This window comes from Ambystoma mexicanum, chromosome 11, assembly GCF_040938575.1.
Source record: "Ambystoma mexicanum isolate Mex_15411 chromosome 11, UKY_AmexF1_1, whole genome shotgun sequence".
Classification (NCBI taxonomy): domain Eukaryota; kingdom Metazoa; phylum Chordata; class Amphibia; order Caudata; family Ambystomatidae; genus Ambystoma; species Ambystoma mexicanum.
Window position 1 is genome coordinate 735,205,638 of NC_090934.1, and position 24,771 is coordinate 735,230,408.

Sequence of the window (24,771 nt, forward strand, 5' to 3'; positions counted from 1 at the left end):
TAAAATGGGATTTCCCAACCTAAAGAAAACTAAGGATAGTCTGTGTCAGAATGTCCAAATTCTATACGTGTCCTCACAACTAACTGAATACAATGTGTAGGGATGTCAGCATTAAAATAAATAGTGTCTGAAATAAAGTTCTGAGCATCTTCCAGCTCTTGGTTTATAAGCAGCTTCCCATTCCCCAAGCTCAAAACAAGATCACAAAATAAAGGGATTCACCGCCCCAAGAGTTTAAATCTTTCAGCTTTCAACAAAACAACAACAAGGGTTTCCTTCCCCAAGAATTCACATCTTCCAGCTTTCAACAAAACAACACACAATTTTTGACATCAGTACTTTTCACTGTCTTACATAGATAGTTCTGTTTCTTAATGTTCAAATCACATAAACGGATGTTGCAAAACACAAATATCTTTATGGATACTTTCCTTAGCTTCTCCATACAGGGGGGCACTTGGTCTAGGTGCAGTTGTCGGACCACACGGTCCACCCATTATAGCTCACGCAACCGATACCCCTTCTTGAATGCTTTCCATCAACAATTGGCCACTGCCTTCCTTTGACAGTGAAGCTTGGTTCTTTCATCAGTCACATTCTTCTAACACTGTTCCGTGGCTTTCTGGGCCACCGTGCACTTCGCTACATCTTTTCTGTATTCCTCTGGCTCTTGCCAATACAGGTTTCCTCTTAACTTGCAATTCCTTGGTCTCTGTTTGCTTTGCCTAATACTTGGTTTCTCATCTCATACATTTCTTGGTATTCTCTTGACGTTTGCCCCTGCTTGGGCCTCAAATAATACATTCCCTGGTATCTGCCACATATATCACCTTTCTTTCACTCCACTCACGAGTGCTCACAACTTTCATTTGCTCTGGGTGGCATTCAAAAGTGCTTTTAATGTCTTTCAGTTCGTTCAGTATTCAAAAATGCTCGTTTCGGCATTCATAACTGCTTGCAATAACTTTCAGTTTGTTAAGTGTTCAAAAGTGCTGGTTTTGGCATTCACAAATGCCTTTCTTACATTCCCCACTCATTGAAACCATCCTCTTGCCATGTCGCCATGCAATGGCGTTCTGTGGCTTCGCTCCCACAGTCGACTTGCTGCCAGCGGGTTCAGCTTCCCGGCATGAGTCCCCCAGCTGGTGACTGCCTCTTCCTCGCAGTTCAACCCAGACCTCTGCCTTCCAACAGCCTTGCCTTCCGCTGCCTTCACTCTGCACCCGGTCTTGGTTCTCCAGCGATTGTCGTACCATGGTGCTCTCTCTCTGCTCCGGTCAAGGAAGTTGCTTTGCCTGCCCCGCCTTCCCCTCCTGCTACTCAGCTGGTCTCCATTAAGCTCTTTAAATATCCCGTGCTGAGACTTGGGATCATTAGAACTAGTCTGCTCATCTTGAAGCAAGTCACATGTAGTCTGCATTGACTCCAGACTCCTCCTCTTCGTACCAGTATGAAAATGGTGTTTGGGGATGTTTGCCTTAATAAAGGAAGTTTGCATTTGGTGTCTCCTCCTCATTCCAGTTTTGAGGTGGTATTTATGAGGGACGGTTTGTGGGGAAGAAGAGAGAAAGGGCTGAGAGTAGCCCACAAAGGCTTGAGGTAAAGAGGGTTTGTTCTGAAAAGGGAATGGGGGTTACCATGTCTCACCTAAGGCCGTCCTCTCCCCACTCCCCAAGTTCCCTGCACCCAGGTGATTCTGCCTCGCATATACAGCCTCAGAGTCAGGATCCAAAATCAATGGCCTTTCCTTGGCCACTTGAGAGGAGGATCCAGGGTGAAAATAAGTGAGGACGCCCTCGGGTTCCTCCCAACCCATACAGGCTAAGCACTGTGCTTCCAACTAACTTACCAAAGCACTTATACTACTGAGCCATCTGTGGAAATAAACATTTTTATAAGCAGCACAGGAACAATACCTCTGAACCAGTTAGAGTTCTGGTAAGCATTGCACTCCTACTTGGTGGACACTTGAGGCTATGGCATGTTCTCATTCTAGTTGCAGTATTCACACCATCCTGTTTGTCCCAGGGGAAGACTCCCAATGCTCTACTTTCCTTAGGCCTGATTACCATTCTGCTCCAAAGGGACTAATAAGCCTCTTGCCATCCTGCTTCACATCCCTTTTCAAGTTCCTTCTCTCAGTGTGCAAAGCTATCAATGGTATTGCTCAATACCTGTCTGCATTTACTCTCATCTCATTTCCTCTGCTCCTCATCTCCACTCAACCTCACTGCCCCATGCCCATGTGCCTTCTCTCACTTCCACTCTTTCTCCCTACTCAACCGCTCCACTGGAACCTGCTAACCATCACAATCTAAGACAGCCCAACTGTGGATCATTTAAAAGCTCAGCTTAAATATCACTTACTTGCTAAAGAGGAAGCTCACCCTGCTCACATCCACCTTACCTGACCCCGCTACTGCCTCCAGAGACCTTTAATAATGTTTGTTTGTAATGGGTACTACATACAAAATGTAATTTTGTATGTAGTACTCCCCTTTAGTTTGAGGCACTTTCCACCTTAGACTAATGTTACTTTTATAAGACACATGTTTCATATATATATATATATATATATATATATATATATATATATATATATATTGGCTAAACTACTCGGCTTTGCCTGGGATTTCAAGTCTCACTTCAGTTTCTTCAGCAGTTTCATTGCTTCATTGTTTAGCAGCACTAATTCTCTTAACAGCAAGTTGTGTTTCAGATTCTCCAGCAGTTGTGTTCCTTTGTTTTTTTAGCAGCACAAATTCTCTGATTATTAAGTATTGCTTCAGGTTCTTGAGCACTTTCATTGTTCTGTCTGAAAGAATGTTACATTCTATCAGCGTCATGTTCTTGAGATCTTCCTTCTTCAGAATGTTGATCACGTTTCAGCTTTCAATGTTTTGTTTTGATTAGGGTGGGATTAAATACTGCTCTTTTTTCGTGGCATTTCTTTAAAATTATATTTGTGGGATGAAAGCATCAATGATAGGAGAGAATACAGAAGAAAGAAGTATTTTTGTTAAACATAGAACCTGATTCAAATCGACTGATTCAACTATGCCATCTATAAATTGTAGCAAAATTCCATTTGATGTCATGAGGGTGAAGTACCGGTCCTTTAAAACATTTTGTGATAGAAATTAATCAGGTGCTGATCATGTTTCAGCTTCTCTGTGCAATGATGAGCACTTTCTACTAATTACCTCTAGATGGCACTGTAATACCACAAAATGTAATGCCGAAAAACCAAAAGGATTAACTCTCTGGGGAACGGGATGAGCTATCGATCCAGAAATAGTTGCATTAATTCGGCAATGAAATAAAGAATATTCCATGCAGAATTCATGGCACCAGACCTCACCGTTCATGAGGAGTTACATCCCCAAGAACGCCACACACAAACCCACAAACAAACATGACTTTGTTTTAAATATATAGATATATTTCTGTTTGGTTTGCCCCTGGTCTATGTCCCACTTTTTGTACTCTTGTAAAGTGGCTCAGTACTTGTTCTCCTCTTTGTATTATTGCTCAGGCACCCTTCAGGAGAATGCCTCTGCTATCTGTGTATGTGTTATTGTAAGCAACGTCTGGTCGAAATGAACATCCCTTTTCTTCAAATAAATACAAATACATGATAAATCCTACACCACATACCATCCTCATCACCAGTGTTATAAAGTATGATATCTTCAGCTGCAAGGAAGTCTTCTGAGAAGTCACTTGTATTCAGTTACATCTTAATTAGCAAGTAAAGTATGCATAGGAAAATGACCAACCCAGGTAACACTGTCCAACGGTCATTAGTGCAACACCAGAGGTAGGAGCATTCTATATCCACTTTTATTCTACATATGACCTCACACACACTCTGATATTGCACACTGTCACTCATCATAAGGACAGGGAGAAATGAAAACCTGATACAACAAGTACATACACAATAGTCTATTAACTATCACATATTAGCAGCACATTCTTTACACCATTCTGGCACATGTGAAGAGGTAATTCTGGTAAAGGGTAGCCCTGACCTTGCATATCTATATCCAGAATGTTAATGGTTTCACTGACCATGTTTGTAGTCTACTATTGGTAAGTCCTGTATATGCAGATTACCTTTTGTGTGACCATCCCCACAATGGTTCCTTTTTTCTGAAAGGGGTTACCCGCATACACTCAATTCCCCACTCCTATTTCCCCATCCGCCCCGTCCCCCATGGTGAAATGCACTGTGGCCCCATCCCTACCCTATTTCTTTCGCACATCCACACCCCCTCTTCCTGCTGGCTCCTTATGCTGCCACTAGCCTTTCTCACCCTGCATCATCTACCCAGAAGCACACCTTGCTGAACTGCTGACTATCGACACCAAAAATGCACTAATGTGGTCGGAAAACTGGGGCCTCACTTTTAGGCGGTCTAAAAGCATTGGTTGAGAAATGCATATGATACCTATCTCCAAAGCATTCTAAAATAATTGTAAAAAACGTGACCGCCAACTTGTACGAAACTCCCAAAGGCTTAATTCACAGCAGTGGGGAATATCTATGGGTGTATTAACCCACCAAATAGTACAATCTACGGCGATTTTCAGAATGGCCAAGAATTATGTTTTTCATTGTGGATATCACAAAAGTGTACTATTGTAGGGGTCAACAGCCCAGACTTACCAAAGGAGAATGAAAGAGGACTTTTGAAAACATCAGTATTTCTGAAGTACCATATTTTTCAGCCACAGCATCTTTTCAGACTGCATCCCTTATACTGCTGTGCTGATTTATCACAACCACTCACATCAACAATAAGGTGTGGGATGTTCAATGTGAGTGTTTTGAACCATCTCAACTTCACAGTCACACACCCTAATGCACCTGAATAGGTGGAGTTATCGGGAGAGTGGGAGAGCTCCATGCGGTGACACCAAGAATGAATTATGAAACTTTTTCAACATCACCAGTCGCTACATAATATCAGAGAGTAGCCACTGTTAAATCTAGGTGAACTTTCAGAATGTAGCCATTGTTGAATCTAGGAGAAGTCTCAGAGTACAGCCATTGTTGAATCTTAGAGCACTTTTAGAGTATAACCACTGTTAAATCTAAGAGAAGTCTCAGAGTATAGCCACTGTTGAATACATGTGACATTTACAATATAACCACTGTTGAATCTAGAATAACTATCATGGTAAACCCACTGTTGAATCTAGGTGAACTCTCAGAATATAGCCATTGTTGAACTAGTGGAACTCTCAAGAGTATAGCCACTGTTGAATCTAGGAGAACTTTCAGATTATAGCCACTGTTGAATCTAGGAGAAATTGCTGAGTATAGCTTCTGTTGAATACATGTGACATTTACAATATAACCACTGTGAATCTAGAAAAACTATCAGAGTATAGCCACATAATCACTGCCGAATCTAGGAGAACTCTGAGTATATCCCCTTTCAATATAGGAGACGCCATTGTTGAATCTACGAGAACTCTCAGATTATAGCGACTGTTGAGTCCAGGAGAAGTACGTGAGTATAGTTACTGCTGACTTCATATGAACTAAACACAGAACACCACAGGGAGGCTATCACCACTGCTGAACACTACACAAATACAAAACTACAAGGACCCACAAAGGGAGAGAAGTATACAGGACCCCTCAAGGGCAACAACTGACCATAAAGGGCCACCACAGGGAGGCTTTCACCATTGTGAACCCGATACAACTACAAAACCACAGGTCATCACAAGGAGGTCACCTCCTCTGTGAACCATATAAAAGCCACGGAACCCCACAAGGATAGACAGCCAAACAGAACTCCACACAGGAAGAACTAACCACAGGACACCACAAGTCACCACAGGGAGGTTTTCACCATTATTGAACCCAATTCAAGAACAAGATCCCACATAGGAAAACAACTATACCTGACCCCCCAAGAGAACATCAAACTAAAGGGCATCAGAAAGAGGCTTTCGCAACTGTGAACCTGATACAACTACAACAACAAAACCGCATGTCCACACAACAGTGAATCAAACCGAAGGGCATCACAGGGAGGCTTTCGCAACTGTAAACCCAATATAACCACTACAACAAAACCTCAGGTCCACACAGGAGATGATCAAACCAAAGGAAATCGCAGGGAGGCTGTTGCAACTGTGAACCCGATACAAATACAACTACAAAACGGCGGGCACCCACGAGGATATACAGCTAAGCATGACATCATAAGGAATGATACAACCACAGGCCACCACAGACCACCACATGGAGGCCCTCACCACTGTGAGCCGATACAGCCTGATACAATTACTGCAACCAAGGGCCAACCCAGAAAAAAGCCTGACCCTGTGATAGTCCTCACCCCTCTAGCCCGCTGGGACAGACCCACTCTTAGAACAGACCCAATCACAAAATGCTCTGCACCAGGAAAGACCGACGCACAAGGAACAACCAAAAGAGAATGAATGAAATGGAGCAAGCTCAGAACTCCACACCTGGGATATGACGCATACCAAGAGATAACAGACCCACATGCTCAACGAAAACAGGTATACTCATCAGAACAAAACTAAAGTCTCTCTACATGACACCCTACCTGTCAAACTACCACACAATCAAACAACAATCTATCCTCAAGAACCATAAGTACATTAGCAGAATAAACAGAAACGTAGGGGAAAGATGGGAAACACAAAGAATCAAACCAGAAAGAAACAACACCAACACCCCAATCATCAAAGAAAATTGGCACGACAAAAGGCACCATCAGCGTCAGCAGGAAGATGACTACGAAGAAGAAACCAATCTAATAAAAAACCTGGCTGAACTACTCAACGAAGAAACAGCGTCAACAAATCGGGAAAAGCAATCGGTGGAAAAAATGATGAACAACAACACAATTTAATATTTGTTATGAATTTTGGTATTTTTATTGTATGTATCTCATCCTCATGTCCCTTCCCTGTTGGCGCTTTGAAACAGAATGTGCTTGCTGAGTGCCTAACAAGCGAAAAATAAATAAATAAATAAATAAACCACTGAAATACACTTCCAAAGACCAGACAGACCACAAGAAACAGAAAGATACACTGCAACCTAGTGAACGCTAGATCAATATCCAAGCACAAAGCAGAAATATACGACATGCTATGCGATGGAGGGATAGACATGCTATTCCTCTCAGAAACTTGATTTGACTACCTCAAAACTAAAAAGTAACAATCTACGACTGCCTACCAAAAGCTTCAAGCTCAAGCATGCCAACAGAAAAGGAAAAAGAAGAGGACTCACAGATGTATACAAGAACCAGCTAAAAACAAAAACAGCACCACTGTTAAACATCCAAACTGTGAAACACTCATCCTACACCTAACTTTAGACCCCCAAACCAACCTAACGTTTCTACTCGTCTACAGGCCACTGACCTATGACTTAACCTTCTTAGACACCTTCATGGATGCCATCACCAACATGGCCATTAAACATGATCACCTGATCATACTTGGAGACTTCAACATCTGGTTTGAAGAAGAGAACATAAACTCACCTAAAACACTAACTAATCAACTAGAGGCAATTCATCTACAACAAGTGGTGAAAAGAGTAACACACAAACTGCAGGACATACTAGGTGCAATCTTCTGCAGCAAAATTCTGGTCACAACTGCAACTCCGATGCATAACCTCTGGAGCAACCACCTCATTATACCGTTCATGATCCAATGCCAACAAGGATACCTGGCAACCTCCCTAAAAACTCTCCAATTCTGAAAAGAAACTGAAGAGCCATTAACAATGTGGATCGAAATGCGAAAGTGGAAGCCGCAAAACCAGCAATCACCATATCACCATCCTAGACTCAGCCACATAGATGAAAGAACAGACACAATCCAAAAATGTATCACGAAAACATTAGATGACATTGCACCAAAGAACCTTTTGCCCTCTCACTAAAGTAAACAATGGCAAGGTGGTTCATGCCACATCTCAAAGCACTGAAAACCCCAACCCAACCAGAAAATAGAAAAATATTGTAGGAGAAACTACAACCAGAGCACAAAAACCACAGACCAAAAACAGATTAGATTATACAAATACGAAATACTCAAAGCAAAAAAGCATACTAAAACGAACAGATCATAAAATCAAGCAACACCCAAATGTTCAACATCATAAACGAAATTATAAGAAACCCTTCCACGTGCAACAACACACCGACCCCTATGCATAAACTGTGAGATCTCTTGCAGATCTCTTCGAAAATAAAATCACCAGCATCCAGAAAATCATAGAAAGCAAGGCAAAAAAGCAGCACTGACCACCTGAACCAGCCAACACCGGAACCACTGACTAGACTAAACCACCTCCCACCAATCTCATCAGATACATTCAACAGCCTGATGAGCAAAAGCAACAGAGCAGGCTTTACAGCAGACCAATGTCCACCTAACGTCTACAAGATCATCCTCACCCAAAGAACATGGGCAGAATATTACTGCAACCTCTTCACAAAACAAGCGGCTCTTCAGGCACAAGTAGGCTTCAGACCCATTAGAGGAATGGAAAGTGCACTACTATCTATATGGGATGATCTAAAGACCAACACAGATTCTGACGCCAACTCAGCACTAGTACTACTAATGTTTCAGCTGCCTTCGACACAGTCAACCACGATAAGCTCATCAAAAGACTAGAAGATATTGGAATTGGCAACACAGCTCTTCTCTGGCTAAAGTCCTTCTTGACAAAAAGAACAGAAACAACCTGGACAGCCCCATTCAAGTCAGCACTGCAGAAAACAACATACGGAGTCCGATAGGGCTCATCACTATCCCTGTTACTCTTTGATATCTACATGACCCCCTGATAAACCTCATTAAATAAAATGGTCTTGCCTGCTATAACTACACAGATGACACTCAAAAATCATCTATAAAATCAACACCAGCGAAGAACAAAGCTCAACACTCACCAACTGCCTCACTGAACTAAAGTGGTGAATGAGCACCAACAGCCTTAAACTCAACCCGGACAAAACTGAAATCATGATCGCACCCAGCGACCCGCTGAACTACAATCACATTCCATGGCCCACCGAGCTAGGAAACCCCCCATATCCATCCAAAGTGTTCAAAAACCATGGAATCCTAATGGATAACGAACTAACACTAGAACCAAAAGTCAATGCAGTAGTAAAGAAATGCTTCTTCCACCTACACACGATCAGGAATTTACTTCCGTACCTTTCTTTCACACACAGAACACTCATCGTCACCTATCTCGTCATGTCAAGAACACACTATGCCAACAGCATCTACCTCTGGATGTCAGAATACAACATGAGGAAGCAACAACAAATCCAGAACACAGATGCAAGACTACTCTTTAGATGCACTAGGAAAGAACACATCACTCCAGCACTAAGAGCACTGCAATGGCTACCAGTCAAAAAATGAATCTTCTTCAAAACTCTCTGATTAACACACAGAGCGATCCACGGTCATGGTAGCCGGAATTCATACAGGATAAAACACCATCTACAAACCAAGTCAAACACTAAAATCTAGCAATGACATCCGCCTCAAACCAAAAGAATTTCCAAAAAGAAATTTGGGAAATCAGCATTCTCCTGCATAGCAGTGAAACTATGGAACTCACTCCTGAAGGAAATACAAACATCAGAAGATCAGCTACAATTCAGAAATCTATGTAACACACCAAGCTGCAGAAATTACCAGAGAGAGAAACCCCACCACTGCTTCGTGAGAAAACACTACAAAAGTGGACCACCCAAAGAAATATCTGACGCTAAAAAGGAACAAAATAAACTGAACTGCAAAAACAACTCAGACAACCCCTGACTAACCCTGCTAATAACTCTCTAACACTCTGCATACCCACCATCCAACCTCAACCTTCACCACAAATTCCCCCAAACTACAAGCACTCTACCAACTCGCCACAACATGCACACAAAACATCACACAATGTCAATCAACTAAAACTATACAAGCACAGAGTGACCGTGTTTTCCGAACTGAAGCTACCAACAGCACATCAGAGTGTTTGTCCCTCTGGACCTTACCAACTAACCACTCCAACCCCCTTATTTTTCTACTCCGCCTGAGAGCCTGCAAACCATAAAAAATGGCAGTGTTTTGCGGTACAAGTCACAATAACATAACATAACATAACATAACAAAATAAGCACAGCATTTGTGAAAAGAGAAGGGATTGGGGGTTTCCTGGAGAGAGAGGGGTATACATCATTACCTGAATGTTCCTCTACAAGAGCTGGCGATCATATAAGAGATTACATTCTGGCATATGCACACTGATGGGACATCTTGCTAGCACTGCCAGCAGAAGAGAAAGAACAAGAGAAATGTTCTGCTGGTCAGAATATGTTCTCCCTCTTAATACGCAATTCTGCAGCGCATCTGAATCGGAAATCGCTCTATTTTCCCTCTTAACAATCAGATTTTGTTCTGTTTCTACTAACAGTGAGGGTTTCAGCGTGTTTCCCAAGCAAGAAGGACTGTACTTTCCTTTGTGCCTCTGCAATAGCTAAGTTCCCCTGTTTACGTTGGACTCATGGAAAGCCTGTGCTTCCTGCTGGTGCATGCTTGAAGTGGCAGCTTCCTTGAAGAACCCTCCACATTAATCTCAATATTCAGCATCCGGCTAAAATCTATTTCCTCACACTGATCTTTTTTATCTAGATGCGTGAGAGAGTTAGGAGCATATTTTGCTTTTACTCGCATTTCAATTCATTTTTCTGCACAGGGTTGTTCTTTGTCCTGAGCTTCACATTGAAAATATTGTTTTCTTGATTTTATTTACCAATTGCAAGAATAACGGGGAGGGTAGCCACCATGCTCCAGTCGTCAGCAGGGAATCTGGATATCAAAAGCGAGGCCCAGCCCCTCCTCAAAGGAAATCAAGCACCAAGAAAGTTTTGACGGCATAATAATCAAGGATAAAAGTTTCAAAACATCTGGCCTAGTCTCATCTCATTCTGTTTGTGCCATGAGATAAAGGAAGCTTAAGCATTCTAGCAATTTACTGAAAGAGGTCTTTAATCAGTGACCGAAGAGGCACTAAAGAAGTTTACTACGTGAATATCGACTACCTATAGAGCATACATGACAAACTGAACTGACTCTTGAAACTTAATAATAGTACATTTATTTTCAGACAGAATCCTATTCAGTTTTTTGACCTGAAGGCAAATGCTGAGTCAGCCCTACCGAGATAGTAACTGTGAGCTGAAGGCTACACGGTGATATGATATGATAGGTTATTTATAACACGCTTAATACCCAGAGGTTTCTAAGTGCGGACCCAGGGATCGAACCTGTGTTGCTCCGTGTCGTCTTGTTTCCAAGTTGAGCATGCTGCCGCTGAGCTATCCTCCTGGGACATGTTCAACCATTGAGCTAGATTAGCCAGGCCCGAGTTCCTACTTGGTGTCTCAGGTGTGCCTCTCTATGTAGGTGCCCAGAGCCTTCCAAGCATCTCATGCCAAACTGTTGGCATTAATGTAAGTTGCAGGCGTACTTATTTCCCTGGTGGCAGAGTAGAGATCTTAAGGTGAATTGGGAACATACTTATTTGATTAAGCGGGAAAGTGGTTGTACTACCAGTTGGCAGGCAAGCATAGACATTGATGATAGACAGAACATGGCCACATAAGTAAGAGAGCCACAGCACAATTTATTGTTACACACAGGACGTATTGTGCCAGACCAACCCAACAGATGTCTTATATCTGTCACCAGTAAGCTCACCAATAATGCTGGGTGAAATTATTTGGATAAACTCTGAATCACCTGAATAGCCATCAATTCTAAAAACAGAATTTTTACAATTGTCCTTCTGAGTTTCTGGCAGTTTGCGAATTCGGCCTAATAAGAAGCAATTGAATGTGCGAAAAACGTATACCATATTTTTGTGACTACCAAGGAGAAGAGAATCCCACTGAACCCCTTGCATGACATACACGGATGTGATATTTCTTGTCTATGCGACATTAGGCAGCAGTAAATACCCGAGTTGGTTGGAGATAATAGATCATGTTAAGTGGCTGGAACTGAATGTGCACAGGCCTATTATCTTTGTGTGACACAGATGAGTACTGCGCGTTACTGTACCTTTGTTCAACAAGCTGGGAGACACAGTGATTGTTATCTCATAATACGCCATGGGAGCTAATGCAAGTCAGAGTTTTTTTTCGCAGTATGTGAGACAAGGTCTCGCTGACAATGAAATGACCATGTCCTTTATGTAAAGGTCTTCAACGTACAAGCTCAACAAATCGGGAATATTTAGCATATTATCCACACCGTAATTTAGGATTATGCTAACTACACACAGATATAAAATGTTAATGTCCATGCTGCAGGAATCTTTATCTTAGATCTTCAGGCAATGCCACAGCCATCTGTGGACCTGATGAAGAAATCCTTTAATTTTTTAGATAAGCCGAAACATTTGAAACATCTGAATTGTACATTAGATGGTTGCTATACATGACTGAGTTGTGTGAATGGGTACACACTATGGGTCTGAATCACAATGGTGTTTTACAATTGTGCAACCCCATTGAAAAATTCTCTGTGAATCAGGCCCTACATGTTTCCCCTGTTTATATTTATTCACACATAAATGTCTTTTGTCTTTGTTCGCTAGTTAGTTATGGGTTAGAGGTTTATCATGTGCATTAATTTATTGTTTATGTTTATTTTCTAATATGTCAGTTCTTACTGGTGAGCTAAGTTCTTTAAGTTTGATTTGATATTAACATTTTCTATAGAAGGCTTGCTTAACTTGTTTAAATTGATGAAATTCCTGTTAAATTATTTTACATAATTGAACATATGTTTGCTTTAATATGAGTTTGGTGTCTTTAATTGTGATCTACAAAATGTTTCAATGTTATTCTCTTTGTGTAGACATTAGGAAGGAATATCGTTCCTGTATGTTACGTATATCGACAGCTCCCTTTCCATTCTAGGGGCTTCCATATGGTTAACTCTAAGGAGACCACTAGGAGTAGAAGTAAGAGCAGGGCTTCAGATACGTTTTTTAAAGTAGGAGCATGTTACTTCACATTTTATGAAGTTGGGAGTAAACTGAGTTTTAGGGAGTAGAAATGCAAATTAAAGATGCGCTTTCACCTTAAAATTTCTCTTCAGATCAGGCAGAAATAATATTACTACCCGGCAAGAGTCAAACAGAATGTAAAACACATTGTGATTGGCTCTCACCGGGACGTTACCCGGCCGGGAATCCCTCGGCCGGGATTCCACAGACATTGTTGGAACAAATGTGTCGAGGAAGATTTCCTGGTTAATATGAAAGTTGGGTACAGTCACGGATACGTCTGAAAGATGGATTCTTAGCATCACCATGTCATTATGACACACCAGAAAGTCAATGGTGCGTGTCTGGTCCCCCTGCCTTCCTAATCAGCAGGTAGAATCAAATACTTTGCAGCTCACTTTCAAGGTATAAAAAGAATATTAACAATATGTCACTGTCTTTTTCCACCCTTCACTTGTTACCAGTCACTAAAGCATCCAGACAAGACTCTCTGCACTACACATCTGAACTTCAATAATCCAGGGCCAACATTCATGACTTTGAAATACCATTTCTTTACTCCAGCCAGAAACATATTCTCAGTCCACAGCTTCAATGGCCCAATAAATTCAGACCACATGACCCACTGCAGGACCTTCTAAACGTAGCTCTTTTAATAACATTGACTTACAAACTGTAAGATAGCACAGTTAGCTAAATGCTCATTGCTGACATCTGTGTATGGTTTGCAGGTTCAAATCCTGGCAAAGCCAACTCAGAATGTCATCCTCCCGAATTCGGTAAATGAGCATCAATGTTGATTGGGTAATACTAGTTGTTTATAAAATGCTACATGTGAAGCACTTTTGATGAAGCACTACATAAATCACAAAGTATTACTGTTCCACTTCACCTCGCCTTGGGGCACATAATTAGCCAACATTGTGAGAAATGCTCTGCTGAAAACGATCCAAAACAAACATTATTTGTTCTATGGGTTGTAACCCACTTAAGATGACTTGATTGGTGTGCTCTTGGGAGGACTACAGCCCAGAAAATAAACAACGTGAGCACTAGTTTATTGTACCTTGAGGATTTCTCACATTGTCTGCTAATTCTGAGTACATTTGGATTTCACCCTAAGTGAGTAGGGCAATCCAGAACTGCAAACCTTGATGTCTGTAACCTAGAAGGGCAACTGTCCCGCAGCTGCACTTCACTGTTGATGCCCAATTATGCAGACACAGTTGCTCAGAGAAGGTATTCCTGAGATTTCCGAGTGACATGTAAACGCATAGTCTCCTGAGGTACAGCAGAGCAATAGCCCTTAATAGCCCTTAGAAAAGGTAATTATAGCCTTTGTCAGTCCTCAGTAGAAGATTTCTTCCAGCGTTGTGGTATTGTACGCTGCTCTCTTGTTAAAGATAGCTCATCTAGAAGAACTAATTTCAGGGAAAAATATAAATTAATGTGTATTGTCAGGTGAGCCTTAGCATTTTTTGTTCCACTGTTCCACAAGGGGTAATGACTTTAAACAAAATATTTTCTCCATGGATATCAGATTGGTAAACAAATTGCCACTGAAAATATGCATCATTGAGATATGTAGCACAGAGCCAGTCTCGAGGATGAAATGCCAAAATGATCTTGCCAGGGGGACCATTTTAAAACATTAGAAGAAAACAGGTTCATGTTATATTAGTTTCGTTCTTCTAGAGCCTGCTACTTTCAACGCCAATGCAGCATTCTGGGCTGAAGCTGGCATGAGGGTAGAAAAGCCTTAATTCGGAAATACGTTTAGAGCTGTTTTTGAAAGATTCGTAGCCCCCCACTTTTCTTCAGAGAGGAGGCCGTTTATTCCAGATTTATGCTTGGTCTCCTGATCTGTCTACATTAGTCCTATAGATGGCAAGATGAGTAGTGCCAGACTACCGTAAAGTTGGTGTTCAAAGATAGAATCAGTACGAAAGAAAATATGGGACGCCTATTGTAGATGGCTTCATGGGCTTTAAGTGACAATATAAATTGTTGTGCTATCGGAAGCCAATGTAACAAAAGACGGCCTGCCAAGTTCTAAACATGCTATGGCATAATCTGACACCTAGGAAGAGGAAGGAAGACACTATTTGTGAAGTCTAGGTGTGACAACTTCATGGAGATTATGGCTTCTACTCTATGTGGGAAGGTCGGAAAAAGAAACAAATGTTTTCTCATGTTTAACTTGAAGAAGCATTAACTAACGACCGCAGTAATATGTGAGTTCATCGTTGAGAGATCTGTATCTATCTGAATACCCAAGTTCCTGAACGTGTTAGGTGCAGTCTTTGTATGCTGACGTCTCTGATGTGATGATGTGGGGGATTAGTGGTCCTATGAGGAAATCTCAAGAATGTGCAGAACATATTCTGAAAGATTGTGAACAAACTGCTGCAAACAAATCTGTGGTCGCTGGTCAGTCAAAAAAAGATTGTTTGAGAATGACTGGCGCCAGACAATTGACAGAGTTAGGAGACTTAGGGCCTCATTACACGGTAGGCGGTGGACATGCCGGTAAATTACCGGCACCGCCTTGGCGGAAAGGGGAATTACCGCCCTACTCCAAGGTTGGTGGGGCGGTAATTCCCCCTTCCACTATTGCCCTTCCCCATTCCCATTTTTGCCCCATAGGGCATAATGGGAATGGGGAAGGTGCTAATTACGGGTGTGCCGTAATTAGCACCAAGGTCCCTTTGCGGGTTGGGTTTTAACGCCTGCAAAAAGCAGGCGTTAAATTCCCCAACCGCAAAGGGACCTCGTAGTACGGCGGTAAGGGTTAACGGTCACCATTACCATTAACGGTGACTGTTAACCCTTACCGCCGTCCGTGTAATGAGGCCCTTAAACTGCACAAATCTCTGTCTATTTATGATAAACCACTGGGAGGTCTGTCCCTGTATCTCATGATATTTCTGAACTCCTAGTGGCGCACCCAATTTTTGAGATTCAGATTGAATCTACTCCCCACCAGGGGAGTAACTCGGGCAAAATGAGCCAAGTCCATTGAAATGGATGGGCTTTGCGATAAGTGCAAGTTGGAGGAGGTTATCCAGACGAGGGAGCACATTTAATGGCCTATGGAGCCTTGCAGAAGGAAAAAGCCGATCTGGTAGGACCATATCTACATGATTTTGTATTTTCTTATACCAAAGAATTGTTTCTCAGGATGACTACTGGTGAAGTAACTCCCTTGACTATTGTTGTTGTTAAACCTTTGAACTTTGTAGGCATTGTGAAGCTTAGATATTAGTTGGTCTTGATACAGGATGATATAATTGATTTTAACTTTCATATTGAAACGTGAATTGTAACATTCTGTTTTATATTTTGTTTCAATGACTTTTCTTTCTTTTGGGATTTTTATTTATTTTCTACTTTTATTATGTATATGTGGTCAATTGGTTTTGTGTTTCTTGTGTAAGGATGCTTTCTGTATCCAACATCACAATAATAAAAAATAATAAACTATTCTAGGATTCTGGTGGGGTGCCTAACTGCTGTTGCCAGAGGTTTATAAGCTATACAGAATAAAATGCTTCCACGACCAGGATCACTTTTTGTCTAGGTTCTTTAAAAAGTTGAAAGTCAAGGGCCCCACGATCCCAACAGAGCAGGACTGGCTGAGGAAAATAAGGGAGTTGGTAGCCATGGAGTGGGCCACTTACGCGGTCAACAAAAGGCTTGAGACATTTGCAACCAAATGGGGAGAGACTCTTACCTTTATAAAGGGAGACTTTAGGGCGCAATGATGTCCGCAAAGACTAAAACTGTTGGACCTCCATTGAAGCTATCCCGAAGGCAGGAGAAAGGAGCACAAGAGTTCACTGGCGCTCTGGAGGAAGACTCTGGGGGGAAGGAGCGTAAGGGAGGGGGAACTGTCGATCTTTTGCTTTTCATGTTGTAAATTAATAAAAAGAATTATTTTTAAAAAAAGTTGAAAGTCCTCCAGTCATAAGTGATCTTAAGCAATTGGGTTGTCCAAACCTCAGTGAAATGTCAAGAATAATCGGATGTTGTCTGCGTAGTCAGTAATATACTGATAATCCTATATTGCGCATCAATAAGACCTACAGGGGCATAGGAATGTTAAATAAGGTGGGGGAAAGCGGTAAACCCTGTGGCACTCCACAGGTGAGTTAAAGAGCCTCATCGATGAAAAGTGGCAGAGATACCCTCTGAACGCAGTCAGATAGGATTGACTTCTCTGACACAAAGGTGGCATGTTTGGAGCTAAAGACTTTTATAGGATAATAAAGCATGAGAAAACCTATCTTTCCCTGCCTCAACTAAAGATCTATGGTGACTCTAAGGATATCTGTCAAAGTAAAAGTGTCCAATGTCCTGTGTAAAAAAAAACATACTTCTGTCCCTTACAATATAAATTAAGGAATAAAGAAGTACTGTTCTGGTCCCAGGAGAATGGGTTATGAAGTTCCACACAATGTTTTCTTGGTGGGCCAGGAGAATGCCTCGTTTCTCCTGGCGTTCAGTCTCAGAAAGCCTGGGGGAATGTCTCCCCTCCCCAGGTCACAAAGTTCCAAACAATATTTAGTTAATCGGCCAGGAGAGTCTTCCTGCTCCTGGCATTCAGTCTCTGATAGCCTGGGGCGAGTGACTCCCTTCCCCAGGCCACAAGGTTCTAAACAATAGTCTCTCGGTGGGCCAGGAGAATGCCTCCCTTCTCCTGGCGTTTAGCCCCAGTCTCAAATTAGCCTGGGGAATGACTCACTTCACGGAGAGTCCGGTTTTGGACGTTTTAATTGTAGTCTTGAAGATTTGAGAGGCTATAACACCTGTGATTGGTGTAATGACAATCACTCACCCTTGAGCAAAGACTCTGCTGCCACTGACCATTTATAGTAATGTACCCCATTGACTGCAAGGTTAAATGGATGTAAACCAGACCGTGCATATTCATCAATCTACACACTGTTTTTATAATTAGACTGTAACTTAAGTAATAAGTGTAAAAATGATCTGCCTCTGCATGATTATGGACACAGCACAGCAACTCTGAAAAATACAATGGTGCAATAATGGTTTGCTTTCACTGGGGAAAAAGCAAAATTTGTGACAAAAGATTAATTCTCAATTGTACCTTAGTTTTCCATCTTATTACTTATACAATCTTAAATGCTAGGAAAATAAAATATGCACAGTGCTTCTGTTTGCTCGATGAGCATCTACACACAACACAGCAGAAGCTGAATGGAAAGAAACCATTCCTTTTATCACACTGTGCAGTTTCTTTTTTTGAAAGGCTTCCGAGAAATACATTCTGTTTCAGAGGTTTTTGTCCACGGTTTGCAATTACATCAATGTAGATACAAATCAAAAGAAGTGTTCTGGTTTCTGTCAAGTAACCTGACCGTTGCACTGCCCTCTGCTCGAAAAGTGTGTGTAAATGTACACAGGAAAACAATAAAGCTGTCATATTTACAAGATCTTCATGCATTGAAAGGCCTGGTACGAACCTTATCTAGAGGCCTGGGTGTGGTAACACCAGTTGAGTGGGATAGGGTCAATGCAGGTGTTATAAATACTAAGTCTAGGGTGTTTCCCTTGTGCATGTGGGACACCTTTGTAAAGGATCGGTCATCATATGTTCAGACATTTACTGCTTTGGACAAGGAGCATATAAACTTGAGGAGGGTATTTGCTGCTAGTGTTTTTCCCATTTATGGAAGAGGCAGAATCCACTCTTCTGGCTGCCATTGCCAGCGTTTCTCTCTCCAGTTCCAGACTGGAATCAGAGGCACTTTTGTGGAATCCTTCTCCTGCAGAGGAGGACTAGCAGACATCTTCCCCGAGATTCGAGGACAATGGAGGGGAAAACCTGGAAGACGATCTGAGTGTTTGTGTCCCTCTACCTGCAGTGACATTACATTTGAATATTTCCCCTGGAAGGTTTTGGTGGCCTTCTTCTTCCAGCATTGGTTAACTCTCACCTCAGATCCAAACAGTATCGGGATACCACACAGAGTTTTACCCCATCTTGTCAGTTGGTTCTCCTTAGTCCTGGGTGTTTCGACACAGAGAAACAGCTGGTCATAGATTGAATGGTTCAGGACCTCAGAAGGAAATGGCTGGCACTTCTGGCAACGCACTGTGCAGCCCATTTCTCAGTTCAATATGTCTGGTTTCGAAAAAGGATGAAAATTACTGACTGTTTTTTTATAGAAACTTGAATGCTTTTGAGTTGTAGCATCAGTTCAAAGTCAACGCAATTATATTTTAATATACACTCCCCTTCAGGGGATGGTCAAAGTGGATTTAAAAGATGGCTACTAGGTGGTTCCGATTCATTTTGCCATCAAGAGCATCTAAAGTTCCTTTGACAGGATCACAGGTGGCAGTTCTCCTCCCTCCCTTTCAGCCTCTCCTCAGTCTGTGGTGCATTATCAAGCAGTGGTGACCAGTGAAAGTCTAACCCACACCAAAGGGAATAAGGATAATAATGTATCTGCAGAACATGCTCCCAATGGCAGAGAATGCTGCTGTCGCATTTCAGGTTGACTATGTCTCTGCTCCAAGACCTGGGGTTTGTAATAAACACAATAAAGTCAGTTCTCTATGCTATTAAATGATAGAAACGTCTGGGCTTTGATATAGATTATGTGCATTATAATCACATGCTGACGAAAATAAGAATGAAGAGAATTTGTCACACGATCTGTATCATTTTACATAAGAATGTCTTCTCTCTCTGACTCCTTGATGTAGGAAAGCTTTCTACCCGGATTCAGTCATTCCTTCCAGCCCCCCTACATTTCAGGGCTCTTCAGTGACCCAAAGCCAGGCCCCACTGCAATGGTGTCTCATATTACCAGTTGGTCCAACTGTCTTGAGATACCAAAGAAGAGTTGGTGTGGTGGATCAAAACTATAGAATCTTGGAACAGGAGGGTGCGATTCGGTCCCTCTCTCGACATGGTACTAGAATCAGATGCAACTATGCTAGGTTGGGGTGCAAGATAGAGATTGTCTCCACAGGAGGAAAATGGTCTTCGGAGGACATATTAGTTCATATAAACTGTCTAGAACTCTTAGGGGGCTACTGTGCTGTGAAGAGGCTGGTAAACAACAAATGTTTTGTGCATCTTGGTATGGACAACATGCCTGTGGTATGATACATCAATCACTTGGGGGAACAAGATCCAAAAATGTAGATGATTTTGGCGTTTGGGTTTAGACCGATATAGAATGTTTCAAGCAGGCTACTTTACAGGATTGTAAAACCCAGGCATGGGCTAGAGTTCAAGGTACCTTCAAGGCAGGAGAAATTGAAAGCTGGTCAATAGCATGTTCACCCTTCTTCAGACCTTCTAGGGACCACTGGAAACAGATCTATTCGTCTCTCATCACCTCAACTGTCAGATTACTTACTTCTTCAGCTGGCATCTGGGTCTCGATGCCCTCTGACAGTGGATGCATTTCTCTAGGACTGGACCCAGTTAAAGGGTTATGCATTTCCTTCCTTCTATATGATAGTAACAATTCTAGAACAGGTGTGCAGGCAACAAGTGCCTTTAACACCTTTTGCCCCATTTTGGACATCTCATGTTTGGTTCCCATCCGTCCTTTAGCTGGTAGTTGACTTCCCAAGACTTCTTCTGCCCCTTCCACCTCTGCTGACAGGACTGGGGGTCATTTCCACAATCTAGTGCTTCAGGGAACCTCTCTCTCTCTCTTGGAAGTGTTCTGCGAGTCCTGTTCTTTCCATGACCTTTTTGATGATGCTTTCCAAGTCATCTGGGATTTATAGGTCCTAGTTCACCTAATTCTCCTATTCTTCAGGATGGCTAGGGAGGGTGGGCTGGTGCGTGGGTGGGGGTATCAATCCCATTTTACCCCACCATTAAAGATAGTGAATTTCCTGTGTTCCTTGTTTAAAGAGTTAGGCATACAAGGCCATTGTTCATTTTAGATCTGCATTCTCAGCAGCCACATATTAGTTCAAAGGGAACCCGTGAGCAAATACTTCTTGCTGGGGGAGGCACTACGATCCATTTCCATCAAGGTCCCACCTAAGGCTAGGTTTTCTACGTTTTGTGATGTCAATGTTGTATTCCTTTTGTTTCAGTCATGGCTAGGCAATGGTTTACGTACAATACAGCAATTATCTGCTAAATGAACAATGTTATTATGCCTTATCTCTATTTAAAGAGTTTCTGATGTAAAAGCGTTAGATCTAGACAATAAAATGTGCTTTCTTGAGGGAGTGACATTCGTCGTCATACAAAGGACCAAATGCATTATACTCATGGTTTCTTGTTCTTTTTTCACAATGTATCAGAAACTTTGGGCCTGATTCACAGAGCGTTTTCCAATGGGATTTCACCATTATAAAACGCTTCTGTGATTCAGGCCCTGTGTGTCGTACATTGTCTACATTGCTATGAACATAAATATAAACTGTTTCATCCTCCATCCACCTCACAGCTGCTTATTTCTTTCACAATCCCTGCACTGCAGTCTTTCATCGCTTCCTTTCGCTACCTAGTTCGCTTGGTTCACTGAGTAATGATGGTGGCAGGAATGTACATTTCTTTGTTTGGGGTCCACTCGGCCAACGGTGTAATGGCCTCCACGTTGGTTTTGCTGGGGGTGTTTAGAGTACATTAAGAATTACGGATCTGAGTATTATCCCTCCCACGCATCGTTGTTTCTTCTCTCTCCTTTTTGTAGTGCTCTGCCGATGAAGAATGTTTGTCCTTGTGATTCAACATCATGGTAGATGGCCTCCAGAGGATCTCCTTGCATTTTCTAATTGGATGGATCTCTTTTCTGGGTATCTGGAATGTTCTTGAAGTTACACAAAAGGACGAAGGACTAACCTGCTCTACAGATGTGACTCATTAGCTGTTACGGTGCCATGACCTGCTCTTCCATGTCAGGTTGGTGGAACGAGGAGGTTTTTCTGTGTTGAAATAGGTTTTTGTTCACAAAGTTTTAAAAAAATGTTTCTCTTTGCCGCTGGTTTAAATAAAGAAGAGTTAAATGTACCTGCCTCTGTGCCTCTTAATGGAATCTAATTCCTCACTCATGCTGGTGAAGGGGGGCAGCCATAAGCGGCCAACATCCAGACCCTCCTTTAAATAGAAATAAGGTGCTACATAATATCATTTCATAAATAATCTCTGAGTGGTTTGTGTGACCGTAGTGGAACTATGATTTCCGAAGATGCCTGGCGAGGGCAACCTTTCACTAGACTTTGGCACTGAAAATGCCCTCAGCTTCAATGCTTAGTGACTCGAACACGAAACGTAACACACTTGTATTGATAAGCTAAATGAACAGATAACTTATCTCCAGCATATGTAAGCCATATGGTGCCAGGTCTTCTGTTGCCTGTTGCTGGCAAAGAATAGGCCGCTGAGGGCTTCAATGAGCAGTGCTGGTTGACAAACTGTCAGGGGCATTTCTTTCAGAACCGAGGGCAGCGGCGCCCTCTCCCATTTGCATTTTCCTTTCTTTTACAGGTGAATAAAGACTAAACCAGATGTCAACTTTAGAGGCGAGCTGTCTGGCTTTGGAGCTTTAACAGAGGCAGGCATGCTGCTAGCGCCAGGATGCAGACAATAAGCCTTTCTGAAAACACTGAGCCAAAGGGAGGGACTATTTAAAACACCTGGCCTCTTTTATTCCGCCCCCATTGCAGTGCACTCGGCTCCTACATGCCAGCTCGAATACAGTCATTTTGTGACACTGGGGAGTACCGTGTCTTTCAACATCGGCGCCTGCAGCTCAGGCGTAAATCATTTTGTAATCCTCGTTTTTTTGGTTGTATTTTCAAGCGTCATGCTTAAAATATGGGTATTCAATAAATGAGCTGAGCCTCCTGCGCAGACCCACAACATTAAACATCAATAACCAACATTAAAGTGACAGCGCGAATGCTTTATTTTAGAAATGATGACGGCAGCGTCACATCTGTTTCAGTTGTTGGCAGTGCTGATTTCTCATCGTGTGCTAACGTTGCATCAGAATGTGCTGCCTGTATCCTTTTGCAAGAGGACGTCCCCCCTCCGCCCCTCCTCATGGAATATTCCAGTTCAATTTCGGCACTTTCTTTCTTTGCTTTCTGTGCGGCCTGCTCTTGTGCCCTCACTAACCAAGTACGACACGAATAAACCAAGGTGCCCCTTTGTGGAAGCTAGAAGGTACGGACATAGCCCCACTATGCACCAATGTGGCCACAAGATATGCGTGTGTCAGCTGGGCCGCGCGAAAAAGTATTTTCCCGCGCATTGAACTTCTTCCAAAATGAATGGGCGTTCTGAGTTATGACGCCTGGGAAGCTGCGCATAGAAGGAGCCAGCAGTGCTGAAAACCATTGGCTCAATGTGTTCTCGGGTAATTAACGTTTCCGAGTATTCGCTACAGGTTCAATAAATCTACTTCTTCAACGAGTGTACACTTTTCACTTTTGTAGCAAATCTGTTTTCTAACCACCCTAATTGTGAATTTATGAAACTACGTTGTGCCCGATGTTGAAGCAAGTGTGTGGCTACAATGCTAACACACTTTTTGACATTGCATTGCTGCAGCGCTGTCTGCACTGCTGCAACTGAAAACAATCGTGTGAAGTGGAAGTGCGACTCGACTGTTGACTGATGTGCTCACCTGGCGCTGAGCATTCCATCTTAGCTCCACGTGTGCCAAGAGAGTAAGAGTTAACGCACCCATTGTCACAGAGTATTGCAAAGTAAGCAATCGTCACTGGAACTTAAAGGGATGGTCTAGTAAAAAATGTTATTTAAAAAATAGATAGGCCACATAAAAAAAAAAATACTAGCATCCTCCGTTTTAAAACTTCCTATGTAAAATTTTGAGCTATTCAAGCTCAAAATTCGAAAAAGCAAGCACAAGGGCGCCGCCATTTTGTGAAATGGAGGCCCTCCTGTGCTGGCTTTTGCTTTTGCGGCACTAATGAAGGAAAAGCCAGCCAGCTGTAGTAAACAAAGTCTACCGCTGGGTGCCTTTCCCTTCATTAGTGCCGGGACTCGGAGGACGCGGACCGGAGACCAGAGCAGGAAAGCTGCAGCTGAATCTCGGTAAGTGCTATTTATTTTTTTTACAAAAAAATAAGCACTAGCTGCGTTTTTTTTTCTAAGTTTTCCGGGCTGGAGGAGCCCGGAAAACTTAGAAATAAAACTGCAGCTTTAAAAACGTATTTATGTTTGTGGTCGCTTTTGAAGCGACTGCAAACATAAATACAACGTTATTGTGTTGGAAAACGCTGCGGTTTTTCGTTCCAAGTTTCTCAGGCTCCTCCGGCTCGGAGCCCGAGAGGAGCCCGAGAGCCCCAAATGGTAAAGCAGATTCCGGCAGACACAACGCGGTTGTTTTCCGCAATGCCGCGTTGTGTCTGCCTGAATCTGCTTTACCATTTGGGGCTCTCGGGAGCCCGAGAGCCCCAAATGGTAAAGCAGATTCAGGCAGACACAACGCGGTTGTGTTGGAAAACGCTGCGGTTTTAAAACCGCAGCGTTTTCCAACACAATAACGTTGTATTTATGTTTGCGGTCGCTTCAAAAGCGACCGCAAATATAAATACGTTTTTAAAGCTGCGGTTTTATTTCTAAGTTTTCCGGGCTCCTCCAGCCCGGAAAACTTAGAAAAAAAAACGCAGCTAGTGCTTATTTTTTG

The 24,771-nt window shown here is 42.4% G+C and overlaps 1 protein-coding gene and 1 long non-coding RNA gene across 6 annotated transcripts in view; one reads left to right on the forward strand and one right to left on the reverse strand.

Annotated features, from left to right (window-relative positions):
• The window catches only part of LOC138503702 (uncharacterized), a 153,196-nt gene extending 131,072 nt beyond the window's left edge, over positions 1–22,124 (forward strand). Inside the window, exon 3 of the long non-coding RNA XR_011279689.1 lies at positions 21,808–22,124. This is a non-coding gene — a long non-coding RNA (uncharacterized lncRNA). The remainder of the gene's footprint in view (positions 1–21,807) is intronic.
• The window catches only part of TEAD1 (TEA domain transcription factor 1), a 791,559-nt gene that overhangs the window by 761,164 nt on the left and 5,624 nt on the right, over positions 1–24,771 (reverse strand). The gene's annotated exons all lie outside the window — the stretch shown is intronic.